The sequence below is a fragment of the Phascolarctos cinereus genome, unplaced genomic scaffold (assembly GCF_003287225.1).
Source record: "Phascolarctos cinereus isolate Bilbo 61053 unplaced genomic scaffold, phaCin_HiC Scaffold_8;HRSCAF=390, whole genome shotgun sequence".
NCBI classification, from domain to species: domain Eukaryota; kingdom Metazoa; phylum Chordata; class Mammalia; order Diprotodontia; family Phascolarctidae; genus Phascolarctos; species Phascolarctos cinereus.
The window spans coordinates 72,495,675-72,512,161 of NW_027556291.1; positions in this window are offsets into that span (position 1 = coordinate 72,495,675).

Genomic DNA, 16,487 nt, shown 5'->3' on the forward strand with positions numbered 1-16,487 from the left:
TAAATTATTTACATTCCTAAGAACAGTCAGTGGAGCTGCTAAAGGAACAAACAAAGAGATCTCTCCAGATAGGGTGCTTGAGGGGGTGCAAGCCAGGGACCTGTTTTTTGGTCTCTGACCCTCAGGTTTAGGTTCCTGCTGAGATAGGAACAATGAAATTGTAAGAAAGCAGGCTTGGGGCAGAGACTAAGGAACTCCCACCAGTGGTTAGAAAGTCCCAGGCCTATCCTATCACTGTGGCAGATAGGTGGTACGGTAGATAAAGTGCCAGGCCTGGAGTCAAAAAGATTCATTTTACTAAGTTTAAATCTGACCTCAGATACTTACTAGCTATGTGACTCTGGGCAAGTCATTTAACCTTGTATGACTCAGTTGCATCATCTATAAAATGAGCTAGAGAAGGAAATGGAAAACCACTCCAGTATCTCTGCCAAGAAAACCCCAAATAGGGTAACAAAGAGTCAGACACAACTGAAATGACTGAACAACAACAACAACACCTACCACTGCTCCCTGGAGGACAGTGACTCCTTGCCCAGAAGGAAGAAGGCATAGGTGGACTCTTTCAGACACAACTGAAATGACTGAACAACAACAACAACACCTACCACTGCTCCCTGGAGGACAGTGACTCCTTGCCCAGAAGGAAGAAGGCATAGGTGGACTCTTTCAGACACAACTGAAATGACTGAACAACAACAACAACACCTACCACTGCTCCCTGGAGGACAGTGACTCCTTGCCCAGAAGGAAGAAGGCATAGGTGGACTCTTTCTGCCAAATAGAGCAGGTGGTGATTGTAGAAGTTCAAACAGAAAGCTAGGAGTATGTGGAGCAATGGCTCCTATGGCTCTTTGCTTTAGATTTCCTTGGGGGGAACTCTCTAAGGACCTCTTTTCACAAGGCCAACTAAATGTATTAAAGCCTCCAGAAAGGATAGTCTCTTCTCCCTTTTTAGGTGGCTAAGATATGGAGTTATGCACACCAGGCGTTCTGAAGATAAATCCCACTTGCAGCCAGCTCCCAGATAGGGAGGAGATGAAGTTCTGAAAGGAAATGAGTTTGATAAATTGGATTTATTCAGACCTCGTCAAGGCCTGCCTTACTCTATGTCCAGCCTTTCTCAGGAGCAAATAGATCCCACCTTCTGGGTAGAGCCCCACCAGAATTGCCTCAGACTTTCCTTGTGGGGTTCATCAACCACAGAACCATACAGATGAGCCAATCAACTGGTGAAATTTGAGCAGATATTGGGACAGTCGTGGCCTGGGCAAATACTGCTGTTGGTATAAATAGACACTTTGGGAATGAGAGGAGAAGTCACAGAGCCTTCCTTGCTAGGTGGGCAGAAGAGCATAATGCCATCTCCAGGACAAAGCTTTGGGTATGACTCTGGAATCATGAGGTTGATAAGAAAGTAATAGGTAGGGGCAGCTAGGTGGCACAGTGAAGAGAGCACCGGCCCTAAAGTCAGGAGTACCTGAGTTCAAATCTGGCCTCAGCCCAAACACTTGACACTTACTAGCTGTGTGACCCTGGGCAAGCCACTTAACCCCCAATTGCCTAAAAAAAGAGAAAGTAATAGGTAGCCAGCTCATTAAATACCTGAGCAGTAGAGGCCCTTCAGCCCCATCCAAGCCTGACGTATCCTCCAAAGCCCCTGTCTCATTTGAATCCTTCAGAAGGCTACAGAGGGAAGTCCATTAAGGGAAAGGGAGCTGTGGACTCAGTATTTATGTGGACACCCTCAGCAACCTCTAGGCATATGAGTACAGACAAATGGAAACCCATTAGAGATACTCAAACCATCCCATGTAATTAACAGCATATAATATCAGGTTGGGGGGGGGCAGGAAGGTATAAAAGATATTCCTTTTCCAGGGATGAAGATGAAGGAAGCTGGAATACTTAATTATACCAGGTATCCTTATAACAACCTTGTGTTTGGGCAGAGCCAATATGGTGGAGTACAGGCAGCAATATTGCTGAACTCTCCCAACATTCCCCTCAAAACAACTTTAAAATAACTCCTCAAGGGATGCCCATCAATTGGGGAATGGCTGAACAAGTTGTGGTATATGAATGTAATGGAATACTATTATTCCATAAGAAATGATGAGCAGGTGGATTTCAGAAAAACCTGGAAAGACTTACATGAACTGATGCTGAGGGAAGTGAGTTGAACCAGGAGAACATTACCTAGAAATAGCAACATTGCATGATGACCAACTTTGATAGACTTAACTCTTCTCAGCAATGCAATGATCCAAGACAATTCCAAAAGACTAAAGATGGAAAATGCTATCCCCATCCAGAGAAAGAACTATGGAATCTGAATGCAGATCGAAGCATACTATTTTCTCTCTTTTTTTGTTTGTTTTTTCTTTTTTGTGGCTTTTCCCTTTGGTTCTGATTCTTCTTTACAACATGACTAATGTGGAAATATGTTTAATATGATTGTACATGTATAGCCTATATCAGATTACATGCCATCTTGAGGAGGGGGGTGGGAGGGAGGGAAGGGGAAAAATTTAGAACTCAAAATCTTATAAATGTGAATGTTGAAAACTAAAAATAAATAAACAATTTAAAAAAATAACTCCTCAAATCAAATTTTGGAGTGGCAGAATCAACAGACGGTTAGGGTGAGACATTTTTCCAGACTAAGACAGCTTAGGAGGTCAGCAGGAGAGGTCTGTGATATTGAGATGGGGAATGGCCAAGAGCATATGCAGCCACAGCCAACAGTGGTGGCAGTAGCAGCATCTTCAGGAACTGTCAGCCCAGAGATGGTAAGGGGGTCAGACAATTGGTCAGAAAGAGAGTATATGGGGACCCTTTGCTGGCACTGGGTGCAGCTGGCTGTGACTGGCAACTGCAGTGGCAACCCTGGAACTCTGCCTCCTTGCCTGGCCCAGTGGGAACAAACCTATAAAGACCTAGCTCTTGAAGAATGCCATTTTTAATCAATCAATAAACATTTATTAAATGCCTACTATGTGCCAGGCACACTGTGCTAAACACCAGGGATATAAGTTGTTGCCCTCAAGGAGCTTACAGCATAATGGGAGGGGCAACATACAAACAAGTATAGACAAGGCAAATGATAGACAGGAAATATTTAACAAAGGGAAAGCACTGGAATGAAGAGGGGTTGGGGAAGGCTTCCTATAGAAGGCAGGCTTTTAGTTGGGACTTCAAAGAAGCCAGGGAGGTCAGTAGTTGAAGTGGAGGAGGGAGAGCATTCCAGGCATGGAGGACAGCTAGAAAGAATGCCCAGAGCCAGAATGGAGTGTCTTGTTCACAGAACAGCCAAGGGGCCAGAGTCATTGGATCCAAGGGTATATGGGAGGGGGTTCCCTTGTCCAGCTGTCCCTTGGAAGTCTTCAGGACGACTTACGTAATAAGAATGAAGTGAACAGAGTTCTAGCTGAGCCTCTCTGGTCCTTCCTTATTCCACCCCCAGCAGATTTGCCTTAGCCTCAAGGTCCTTGACCCTTCAGATGTCTCTATATACCCAGGTCCCCCTCAATTGGTAGACTTCCTTTCTTTTGGATTGATTCAGGGAACTCTTTCCCAGGAAGGGTTTGGAGAACCAAAAGGTAGTATTGGTGGGAGGCTTCTTGTTTTCTACTAGCATGGGGGAGGTAAAATTGTTGCTATATAACTTGTGAGTGTTATTTACCTAGAAGAAAGGTGATTCTCATAGTTGACTCAGTGGTAAATCTGAGTCACTAGATGAGGGTGAGACAGAGTCCCTATTTAGCCACTGTGGAAGAAGGGAGAGGCTGTTCCACAGAAGCCCCTAAGGGGGCAAAGATTTTGTATTATTCCTCTAATATAGCTCTCAATGAAGAGGAGGTTTGGGCCAGGGGGCCAGGGAATACCAAGTGAATAATGATACAGGGAGAGACTGGATATCCACTTAAATCCAAAGTTAGGTTGTGTGTAAGAGGCTTATGACCTCTTAGTCACTTTACTACAGATGATCCTGATGCAAGAAAATGGTTGTCAACAATTCTTTTTCTGTGTTCCTGGAGCTTTTTCAGAAGTGCCTTGATGTTTCTGGAGTGGCTCCTGCTTATCATCACCACTTCACATCAGGAGAAGAAATCTGTAACTACATTGGATGTGTTATCATCTGGGTTTGGACTTGTTCTTCATCACTGTTTTGTTTTGGGAGACCCACTGTGAAGCTCAAAGATGTCACATTACCCATCACATGAAGAAGACTGAGACTTGGGGACTTAGTTTTTCTGAAGGAAGCAGGAGAGGCATAGGACTTCTAGCTTTTGTATCCCTCCCCAGTTTTGTTCAGTTTTGTTTTTTACTGTTCCCTGCACATACTAGGAGGCCTGTCTTGTAAAAGAGTTGAGACTTGGCCCTTCCAAAGAAGGGAGGGAAGGCCTAGACTCTACATTTTTGTTTGTTGGTTTTTATTTGTTTGTTCTTATTTTTCCCCCTTTCCTCCCTTTCCCTCTCTTGGTACTACTCATGACAAGAAGATTATCTAGTCATTTAAATGGTGGAAGTTCCTCTAGAACACTGGCATCAAACTCAAGTAGAAATGGGAGCTAATAATCCACATATAAGAATCCCAGCAGACTGCATATTGACTTAAACTGTAATCTCATCAATGTTTTATTGTATTTTTGTTTATTTTGTTCAATATTTCCAAAATCTATGTTAATATGGTTTGGGCTACATGCAGCCCACATGTGCTGGACATCTCTGCTCTAAGAAGATTATTAGAACCTTGCCACCAAGGATTATATGTGTCAGGACTAGCAGTTTCCTGATGCAGCTTCCCTGCCCCTGACGCAGTTTTTTCCTTCCACACAGCTTGATTGAGCCTAGCTTACCTGATACATCTTCCTGGTCTGAGGGCATAAAAGGTCCCAGTCACCTGAAGTTGGCATCTCTCAGACTTGGTGAGTGCCTGAGACCAAGTTGCCATGCCCCAATGACTGATTGACCAGATGCATCCATCAGTGGACGTGAGGGGGAGGCCCTCTTTTCAATACTATCAGTGTTAGTTACTTGGTGTCAGCAAGACTTGGAATACAACTGCCTGTGAAGATAGAGATGAGCATCACCTAGAGGGCAAAGGAGAAGAGAGGCTCATGGTAGGTGTTGGCAGGCTGAAACCCACAACTAATGAGAAACTCTGTAGGAGTTACTCTGTAGGAGTAAATGATGTCATCAAGGAATTGTACAATAAAAAGAAAAGATAGGCTTGTCACTTAACAAAAACAAAGAGAATTGTAATAGCACACATTTATTTTTCACCTTAAGGTTTGCAAAGCACTTAACATATGCTATCTCATTTGCTTCTCACGGCAATCTGTGATGTAGATGTTATTATTACTCTCATTTCACAGATGAGGAAACTGAGACTAGAGAAGGAAGATGAGTGACTTCCCAAAGGTCATACAGCTAAGAAGTGATTATAGGTGGACATCCAGAGTACTCCACTGGCCTACCTCCATTTTTCCCATCACAGCTCCTTAGTCACAGATGCCTAGAAATAGCAGTTGATCATTTGAGGCCAAGTTATAGAGCTTGAAGACACTGCTGGTAATAATTATTAAGAGAAGAGCCTTGAGCCTGCAGTAATGGAAGGGTTTTTGCTGTGATGGAGAGGAGCTAGCAGAAGAACTTGAACTATGCCTTTATGTCAGGCTTACAAGTCACTGTCATGCTTGCCCCATCCCCTTGCATGGCCCACATTCCCAAAGCACCCCCTGAGATGCAACATCAAGAAGGGCATTGATATTGCCCCTGTTCCGGTGCTTGACAATTTTAATGTCATCCTCAACTTGTCTTTCACACTCATTCCCCATCCCCAATCTGCTGCCAAATCTTGTCATTCTCATCTTCCCAACATCTCTTCTATGAGGCACTGTGCTAAAGCATAGCCTTGCTATGTTAGGGCTACGTAGATGTCCTTTCATAAACTTTGAAATGAATAAACTTCAGTTAACTGCAGGAGTGCCTCCTTTCATCCCAAAATCAAATATAATGGTGTCAGTCCTGCTCCTGACACAATGAGAAGGCCCAGAGCCAAGATCAAATAACAACACCTCTGTCTGGCAATTTAAGCTGGCCTCACTTCATTTTTCCAGACCTCTTACACATGATTTCCCATCACATAAACGACTGTCCCACTAAACTAACCTTCTTACCATTCCTCATCTGTGGCACTTTAACTTCCTTTCTGTGCCTTTCCCCTGGCTGTCCCTCACATCTAGAATGTACATCCTTGTCATTGCTATTTCTTGTTTCCTCTACGGCATTTTCTCCATCCTCATCCTCCTGGATCTCTCTGCAGCTTCCAACACTGTGGATCATTCTCACCTCCTTGATACTCTCTTCTGGCTAGGTTTTCAGGGCACCACTCTCTCATAATTGACCTCTTACCTATCTAACTGCTTTTTCTCTGTCTCATTTGTTAGATTCTATTCCAGATCATGCCCTCTAACCATAGGCCTCCCTCAGGGTGGACTCCTCCTTTTCTTCTCCTTCTATACTACTTGGGGATCTCATCAACTTCCATGGATTCAATGACCACTTCTATGCTGCTGATTCTGAAATCTACCTATTCTGCCTTAGCCTCTCGGCTGACCTCCAACTTGTTTCTGGCTTCACTTGGTAGTGTTATGGGCAATGTGTTTGATGCCTCTGGCATGTACCTGGAGAAACTGATGCTAGAGAAGATAACAGCTTGGAAGCACAGAGACATTCCTCAAAGAAGGGAAGATATAAAAAGGAGAAGAAAAAAAATCACTAACAATATAATCACCTCAAAAGGTGATTGAGAGAATATCTATAACTACTGATTCATGTGACTATTTTCTCCTCTTTATAAAACCTTGATGAGAATAACCAACACATAAAGTCATGAAAATCTGAGAAGAGCAGTTTTCCATCAAGCATTCTCAAGAAAAGAGCCACACAATTAACTGAAAGATGCAGAGTCAAGATGCTGCTGCTTTCCAAAGGGGACTGCCATTGTCATGGAGGGCCTTGGCAAGTTCCAAATGGAAGTGAAATCACCTTTAGGAGAGTAAGCTCCTGCCAAGTTTCCTGTTTGCAGATGATGATAAGTGCAGTGATCACCTCAAGCTCCACATCAGTTGAGGTTTGAAAGTATAGTCTTGCATCTCATAGCATCACTCCAATTGGAATACTTGGGTTTGCTCACTGGGCTACTTTGTTTGTTCACAATCCTTCAGATTGTGTGGGCAGACGGAATAAATAAAAGAATCTCTAGAACAGTACTTTCAGTGATCTGCCTCCTACTCTCAGTATGACTGGGCAAGCACCCTACCACTCAGTCACTGTGATCACGTCCTTAGCTCACTCGTCTATCCAGAATGTGCCTTTCTATGTGAACTATGGCTTCCACAGTTCTTGCAATGACAACTTGAGGGAATTGGAGGACTTGGATTTTCAGCAGCTGAAGAGGTGTCCCAAAAGGAACAGCTGCCATTGTACCCCCAAGGAGCCCTTGCATGGAGAGGCTCAGATCTAGCTATGCCTCTACATCTTTTCACACACTAGCAGAAGGGTGCATTAGGCTCCTTTCCCATCATGGGCCCCTTATTCTGCTCACTTAGACCTTAAACTGTAACCTCCATTTCCTTACTAATTGCGAATAGGTAGGAAGAATGCATTGTTTATTACCTTCTTGACTACTCAGTGGACTGGCAGGGTCACTGCCCTGAGGAGAGCAGGTGGTAGCCAGTATGTAGTGTATGGAGTCCAGAATTGGCAGAAGATTCCTACCAATGGCATACCACCAGACTTTGCCTATAGAGTCCAGGAATGCATTCTATAGGAAAGGGTGGCATCAGAACCCAAAAACCTTACTTGAATAAATGAGTCAGGAGGGGACATAGGGGATCAGGTCCATGACCATGCTGCTATACTACTGATGGTTTGGGAAAGGGAATATAAGCAGCTGCCATAAAAGACTGAAGTTTGGGGGAGACTCTCTGATCTAAACAATCAGTTCCCTGGCATTTCCTGTATCATGTCTCCTGATCCAGTCCTGGTGTCCTGAAAGTACCCCTGCTCCAGCAGCTGGTTTCCTATTCATTTCAGACTCACCATTTTTACCGACACCAATTGCCATCAAAGGCAAGCCAGCTTCACTGAAGCAGCAAGTATCTTGAAGGAAAGACAAGTACTAGGTAGGTCAAACCATAGCTACTTCCTTGACCACCACCTCCCATTAGAGTTTTATGGAGACAGCCCAGGACTAGATGGAAATACTAACCTGGATCTATAATTCCAGTCTCTCCCCACACCCCACCTTGCCTTTTTTTTTTTCTTGGAGGTAATCAGGGTTGTCTTACTGACTCCAGGGCCAGTGCTCTATTCACTGTGCCATCGAGCTATCCTCTACTCCCTGCTTATAAAGCCTACAGTAAAATCTGTAGTCTTTCAAGAATAAAAGATCCATATGAGTCCTTCTCCAGTGATGTTGTGGTGGATCCTGCTTGCTTTTGGAGAGCTAATAACCAGGCCTACCTACATGGAGAAGCTGGGAATATAAGGCTCCAGCTAGATCACTCACCATATTGCCCAGAATAGTGACTGCCTTCCTCCCCCAACAGAATGTAATTCCTGAAGGGCAAGGATTATTTGAGTTTTTGCATTCACATCCTCAGTGCTTGGCACATAGTAAGCACTTAATAAATGCTTTTTCATTCATTGATTCATTCACTCTCTCACCTTGTATGGACCAGACATCGTGCCAAACACTGGAAACACAGAGACAAAAATGAAATAATCCCTGCCTTAATGAAACTCACATTCTATTGGGATAAACAACAAATATATAGATAAGTAACTACAAAATATATACAAGTGAAAATGCAGATTGATAAACTGACTGCTCTGACTGCCTTGAATAGAAACCAACCCTTCACTTCCAAGGGTAGAGAATAACACAAAAGACATCCTAGAGTAGAATACAAAAGATGGGCTCACCCCACCCAGGGCAATATTATTTTTCAAATCAATCAATCAAAAATGATTTCTTAAGTGTCTACTATGTACAAGGGATTATACTAAGCAATGTAGATGTGGTCAGCTCTACTATAATCTGTATTTCTTTTCTTTTTAATTGTTTAACTTTATTTTAATTTCAGCTTCAAATTTTTTCCTCCTCCTGCCACCTCTCCCACACATTGAGAAAGCAAGAAATATGATACCCACTACAAATTTGAAGTAATGCAAAACAAATCTTCATATTAGCCATGTTCCGCCCTCTTCCCTGCCCCTCCAAAAAATAAAGAAGAAACAAATATGCTTCAATCCACACTGAACCTATCAGTTCTTTCTCTAGAGGTGGATAGTATTTTTTCTTCATGAGTCTTTTGGAATTGTGGTGGGTCATTGTGTTGATCAGAGTTACTAAGTCTTTCACAGTCATTTTTCTTTATAAATATTGCTATTACTATGTAGATTCTTCTCCTGGTTTTGCTCACTTCACTTTGCATCAATTCATATAAGTCTTCTCTGGTTTTTCTGAAACCATCCCCTTCATCATTTCTTATAGCACAATAGTATTCCATCCCATTTATATGCCATAACTTATTCAGCTATTCCCCAATTGATAGGAATTCCTTCAATTTCTAATTCTTTGCCACCACAGAAAGAGCTTCTATAAATATTTTTGTATATCTGTGTCACTTTCCTTTTTCTTTGATCTCTTTGTGGTACAGACCTAGTAGTAGTATTACAGGATCAAAGGGTGTGCACAGTTTAATAGCTTTTGGGACACAGTTCCAAAAAGAATTTCCAGAATGATTGGATCAGTTCAGAACTCTACCAACAATGTATTAGTGGAGGCAGTTAGGTGGCGCAGTGGGTAGAGCATCGGTGCTGGATTCAGGAGGACCTGAGTTCAAATCTGACTCAGACACATAACACTTACTAGCTGTGTTTGCCTAGCCAAAAAAACAAAAACAAAAAACCAATGCATTAGTGTCCCTATTTTCTCACTGTCCCCTCCTTTTTCCTTTCCTGACCTCTTAGCCAATCCAATGGATATGAAATGGTACCTCAGAGTTATTTTAATTTGCATTTCTCTAATTATTAATGATTTAGAGCATTTTTTCATGTGACTAAAATAGCTTTGATTTCTTCTTCTGAAAACTACCTGCTCATATCCCTTGACCATTTATCAATTGGGAAATGGCTCTTATTCTTATAAATTTGGCTCAGTTCTCTACATACTTAAGAAATGAGACCTTTATCAGAGAAATCTGCTGCAAAGATTTCCCCTCAGTTTCCTGCTTTTCTTCTAATTTTAGCTGCATTGGTTTTCTTTGTGCAATTTCTTAAAAAAATTATATAATCAAAATTATCTATTTTACCTTCCACGAATCTCTTTATCTCTTATTTGGTCATGAACTCTTCCCCTATCCATAGATTTGACAATTGCTTCTCCAGCAGATTACCTCCTCACTCTATCACTTATCTTCAACCTCTCCCTGTCTACTAGCTGATTCCCTATTGCCTACAAACATGCCCAGGTCTCCCTCATTTTCAAAAACAAATGCTTCACCCCCACTAGCTATTATCCTATATCCTTCCTGGCTTTTGTGGCTAAACTAGTTGAAAAGGCCATCTACAACAGGTGCCTCCACTTCATCTCCTCTCACTCTTTTATTAACTCTTTTCATTCTGGCTTCTGGCTTCATCATTCAACCAAAAACTGCTCACTCCAAAGTCACCAATCATCTCTTCATTGCTAAATCTAATGACCTCTTCTCAATCTTCATCCTTCTTGACTTCTCTGAAGCTTTTAACACTATAGAACACCATCTCTTCCTTCATACTCTCTTCTCTCCAGGTTTTCATCACCACTCTTTCTTTACTGATTCTCTTCCTACCTGTCTGACCACTCCTTCTCCTTTGCTGGACCTCCATCCAGGTCATACTCGCTAACCATGGGTGTCCCCTGAGGTTCTGGCCCTGCTTCTTTTTTCCCTGGTATGCAGTTTTGCTTGGTAGTTTCATCAGCTACCAGGTATTCAATTATCATCTTTATATAGATATTATCAGATCTCTTTATCTAGCCCTAACCTTTTTCCTGAGCTCATCTCACATTTCAAATTGGTTGTCCTATAAACATCTTAAACTTCAACCTGTTCCACACTGAACTCATTATCTTTCCCCCTAAACTCTCTCCTTCCCACTCCTACCTCCTCTAGAGCCCCCTAGTCACCCAGAATCACAACCTAGATGTCATCTTCAGTTCCTCACTCTCTCTCACTACCATCTCACCACCCCATTCAATCTGTTTGAATGTCTGTCAATTTTACCTTCCTAACATCTCTTATATATTCTCTTCTCTCCTCTAACATTGTCCCCACCCTGGTGCAAGCCCTCATCACTCATGCACAGGCTCTTGCAATAGGGCAGGCGTGAGTGATGAGGGCCTACACCTGGATGGGGAGACAGTGTGGAGGAGAGAAGGGGGCATATGTGAGAGATTTTATGAAGGTAAAACCAACAGATCTTGGCAAAAGATGTACTCTACATATTCTGATCTGGTGACTAGCTTTACTGTTCCTCACATAAGTCATTTCATATGTTAGCTCTGAGCATTTTCCCAGCCTAGCCCCCATGCCTGGAGCTCTGCCTCCTCATATCTGCCTCCTGGCTTCCCCAGTGTCCTTCAAGTTGCTGCTAGAGTTCCCCCTTCTGCAAAAAGCCTTTCCCAACACCTCTTAATTCTAGTGCCTTCCCTCAGAGATTCTCTCCAACGTATCCTGTACATAGGATTACATCACGTACATTGTTTGTATTTCACTATTTGCATGTTGTTCACCCCATTGGACTGTAAGCTCCTTGAAAACAGAGACTGTTTTTGCCTTTCTTTGTATCCCCAGCACTTAGCCCAGTGCCTTGTATATATTAAGCACTTAATAAATGCTTCTTGCCTTGAATTATTGACTATATAAAAGGGAAATCATTTTTATGGTGGAATCCTTTTATTACTGTTGTACACAAAGATTTGTAGCTGCTTGGTTTTAAAAATAAAATTATTATTATATTAGCAAAACCACTGAGAAACACAAATATTCAAATACAAAATAGAAACACCACAAGAAAGCAATTGCAACAAAACCAGGACCTCCCATTATTTATGATGTCTTTTGGAAAAGTCTAAATTCAGGGGCAGCTGGATGGCGCAGTGGGTAAAGCTCCGGCCCGGGAGTCAGGAGGACCTGAGTTCAAATCTGACCTCAGACACCTGATACTTACTAGCTGTGTGACCTTGGGCAAGTCACTTAACCCCAATTGCCTCACCAAAAAAAAAAAAGTCTAAATTCATGTGAATAAGATAGTAACCACATCATATTCTTTGTTTCTAACAGAATCATCCTGTTTGTTTCTCTGTCATCTGAACTTTAGTTTTCTCCAGTGTATTGTCTGAATTATTGCTGTTATTTGGCTCAATTCAATTCAACAAGCATTAATTAAGCATCTACTTTATGTTCAATATGGTGTTGGGCACTGGTTATATAGTGAAAATACAGGTAAGAAACACTGTGTATCCAGGCAACTAATTACAAAGGATTTAGAAAATCAACTCTATACAATCTCTGGGGTGGGGAGCATTGAGCACTCCAGAAAGGCCTTCTCTAGGAGGTGACACGAGGCGAATCTTGGAGCTAGGGATTCTAAGAGGTGGACCGGGTTGGGGGTGGGGGGAACAACTGGTGCAAAATCATAGAAGTAAGAGAAGAGACGCCCTGGAGTCAGGAGGACCTGAGTTCAAATCTGACCTCAGACACTTGATACTTACTAGCTGTGTGACCCTGGGCAAGTCACTTAACCACGATTGCCTCACCACAAAAAAACAAAAACACACACATCATGTTCATCAAGTTCAGGAGGGGTAATGAAAAAGTCTGGAAAGATGGGGTATCCAGGATGTTAAATGCCAAATAATATTAGTATGGCTTGCTTCACTCTGAATCACTTCAATTAAGTCTTCCCATACATCTTTGTATCAGGAGAATCACTTAATACCCAAACTTTAGTTTTGGATTTTCTCAAAATCGATGAATTGATATATCAGTGAACATGTAATAATTTGTTCTAAAAAGGTTTAAAAACCAAATATTAGCCATTGATTTCATTTGCATGTGAGAAGCAAACCAAACCACCACCAGCCCCTTAACCACCATCTCCTTTCAGACCCTGATGGGGACAGCCCAGGCCCCTGAGCTGAAGAACCTCCCTTCCAGGTTAGTGCCCTCAGCCTTCCTCCTTGTAGAGATGCAGTCTGGGGACTGCTTTAGCAGATAATACAAACACGGAAAGGAGAGTTCACGCCACCAAAAGTTGTTGGCCCCGTCCAATGGTTCAACATCAGAAAATGAAATAATTTTATCAGTGGAAATGACTACAGAAGAGGCCTGACCATCTGCTTTTGCCCCAAGGGCCATGGGGACTTTCCATCTGATGTAGCTGAAACTTTCCCTGTATGTTGTCTCACCCGTAGAATGGGAGCTCCTTGAGGGAAGGGGCTGTCTACTTTTCTAATTGTGTCCTTAGCTCTCTTCATTACACCATAGTATTGCCCACTAGCAACTCCATGTCATGTGAATGATGGGGTAACTGTGGCACACAGAGACATCCCTGGGTCATTTCCTCAAATTTCTAAATACCATCATTACTCAGAAAGGGTCTTCCTTTCTATGCCATTTCCTGTCATCATCCTTGGGGAACTTCAATTCATGTTCATAACTCTCCTGACAAGCTGACCACACCAATCTTTGATTTCCTCAATGCTAGGAACCACCATCTGTGTCTTGCCTCAGCCACACACCTACAGTCACACACTTCAGAGATCCCCATCTCTTAGGATTTCATCACCTTTAAGACCCTGTTTTCTTGGCAAAGACACTGGAGGGATTTGCCATTTCCTTCTCCAGCTCATTTTACAGATGAGAAAACGGAGGCGAGCAGGGTTACGTGATTTGTCCAGGGCCATACAGCTAGTAAGCGTCTGAGGTCAGATTTGAACTCAGGTCCAAGCCCAGCACTCTATCCACTGGACCACCTAGATATCCTTCCTCATATACAACATTCTAATTCCTGTCTCTATCTCTGCACAGGCATTCCATGCCTGGAATGTTCTCTGACTCTTGAAACACATAGCTCACTTCAAAGTTCAGCTCACATGCCACCTCCAACATGGAGTCTTTCATGATCCCTGAGCTGAAAGTCCCCCTTTTTTAAAATTTAAAATTTTTTAAATTTTTAAATTTTTAATTTTTTAAATTTAAATTTTTAAATTTTAATTTTTAAATTTTAAATTTTTTAAATTTAAATTTTAAATGTTAAATTTTTTAAATTTTTAAATTTTAAATTTTAAATTTTAAATTTAAATACTTATATGTATATATGTTGTTTTTCCCAATATGACAAAAGCTCTCTGAGAGCTGGGATGTCATTGTTTGTATCATCAATGACTAGCACAACATCCAGTACAAAGTAGGCAATTAACAAATATTTGTCTATTGACTGATTGGTGGGTGGATGGATGGATGGATAAGTTACTAAGGCTACCATTTCTACCAGGGTCCTGCCCCAGCAGCCATCCCTGCACTCCTGCACCTTCAATCTCTTCTACATCATTGCCTCTTACCCATTTTGCCTGTAAACATTCTGGCTAAGGTCTCCCACTGGAGTCCTAAAATAAGCCTTACTTTGGTCCTTCTATCTTATCCAGCTGCTGTCTAAATCCTTCTCTCTTACTCTGGTTTCAGAGTTTACATTGTTACCTAGTTCTTCTCCTCTTTTTTCTCACTTCATTCCTCATTCTCTTCCTTCAATGTGGGCAGTTCTTAAGTATCTGGGCTTTGCTCCCCCCTTTTCTCCCCCTCCTCTCATCTCCCTCTCTCCACTCTCATGTCTCCAACAGCTCGTTCTATGCTTATGACTCCCATATCTCTATTGACCTTCTGAGGTCTTGACCTCTCTTCTGAGTTCCAACCCTATATCTCTAACTACCTTCAGGACATAATGACCCACCAGCAGCACCTAAAGCTCATTGTGTCTAAAATTGCTCATTAGCTTTCTCACTGACTCTTAACTCTAATTCTGTCTTCTTTGTTTGTCTGTGACACTGCTATCCCTTTGATCACCCGTGTGTGTAATCCTGGAGTTATTTTTTGACTCTCCCCTCTCCCCTACCTTTCCTATCCCATCATTTAACGAAGCCCTTTGAGACCACATCTGCAACCTCTCTCCCATTCATCCCTTCCTCTCTATTCCTGTAGTTACTAGGGAATAGAGTCTCTAGTGGCTAATAGAGTCTGGGTCCTCATCACTCGCCTAGATTACTGCCATGAACCTCCTAACACTTCTTTCTGGCCCTTTCTCCCCTTCCCATCCAGCTTTCATGCTGCTCTTGGAATCATCTTTCTTATACATAGATCTGGTCATGTTGCTCCTCTGCAGGAAAATCTACAGTGGCTCCCTATGGCCTTCTGAATAAAACTCAAAGTCATCTACCTAGCATTCAAGGACCTCCACAATCTGATATTAGCTGATTTCTCCAGACATCTCATTTCAATCTGCTCCACACACTCTGTATCCCAGGCAAGCTGGGACACTCCATGAGCCTTAAATAAGCACAATGCTTGCTTGCCCCCTGTGCTTTCACTCAGGCTGACCCCTATGCCTGCAGTGTCCTCCTCCCCCTCCAGTTTCCATTTTTTTTTGTCCTTATCCCCCTCCTCCAGGAAGCTTTCTCTGATCTCATGGTCAGTAACAAATCTCCACCCCCACCCTAGATTCCACGGAGCACTTTGTCTAATGCAGTTACCATATGTACGTATTCTAGCCCTCTGTGGTGTGACCCTGAATGACTCAAACGCTGGATTTCCCTCCGTGCCTGAGCACTGGTTGTTGCTATTCTTGCTGGCAAGTGTATGGCCTTAGATTGCACAGTCTGTCAGTGATGAGGCAGGATGCGAAAAGCCCAGTCTCCTAATGCAGCTCGTTGATGCTCCTTCTTAGCATGTAGCTCACTCACTGAGTTCAGGGAGAAAATGCTTGGGTTCCTCTGCACCTCCCCCAAAGGAACAGCCCTAGGGTTTCTCTTTAATTCATGCATCCCGGTGAAAAGCCTGGCTCGGGATGGCTCAGCACAGGGCCCTACATACAGTAGGTAACCAAGAGCTGGGGGAGGAAGGGAGGGAGACAGGGAGGGAGGAAAAAAGGAAGAAAGGAAGGAAGGAAGAGCTTTATTGGGAAGGAGAGAGGAAGGAACTGAAGGAAGGAAGGAAAGGATGGGAGGGAGGAAGGGAGGAGGAAGGAGGAAGGAAGGAAGAAGGTAGGGCTCACAATGTCATAGCAACCTGTGGAGGAGGAAGCTCCTTTGCCTGACTGCCACAGCCTTTGCTGTGGTGACCCAGCATCCAGCATAAAGGCCTTTGTGCTGAATGCTC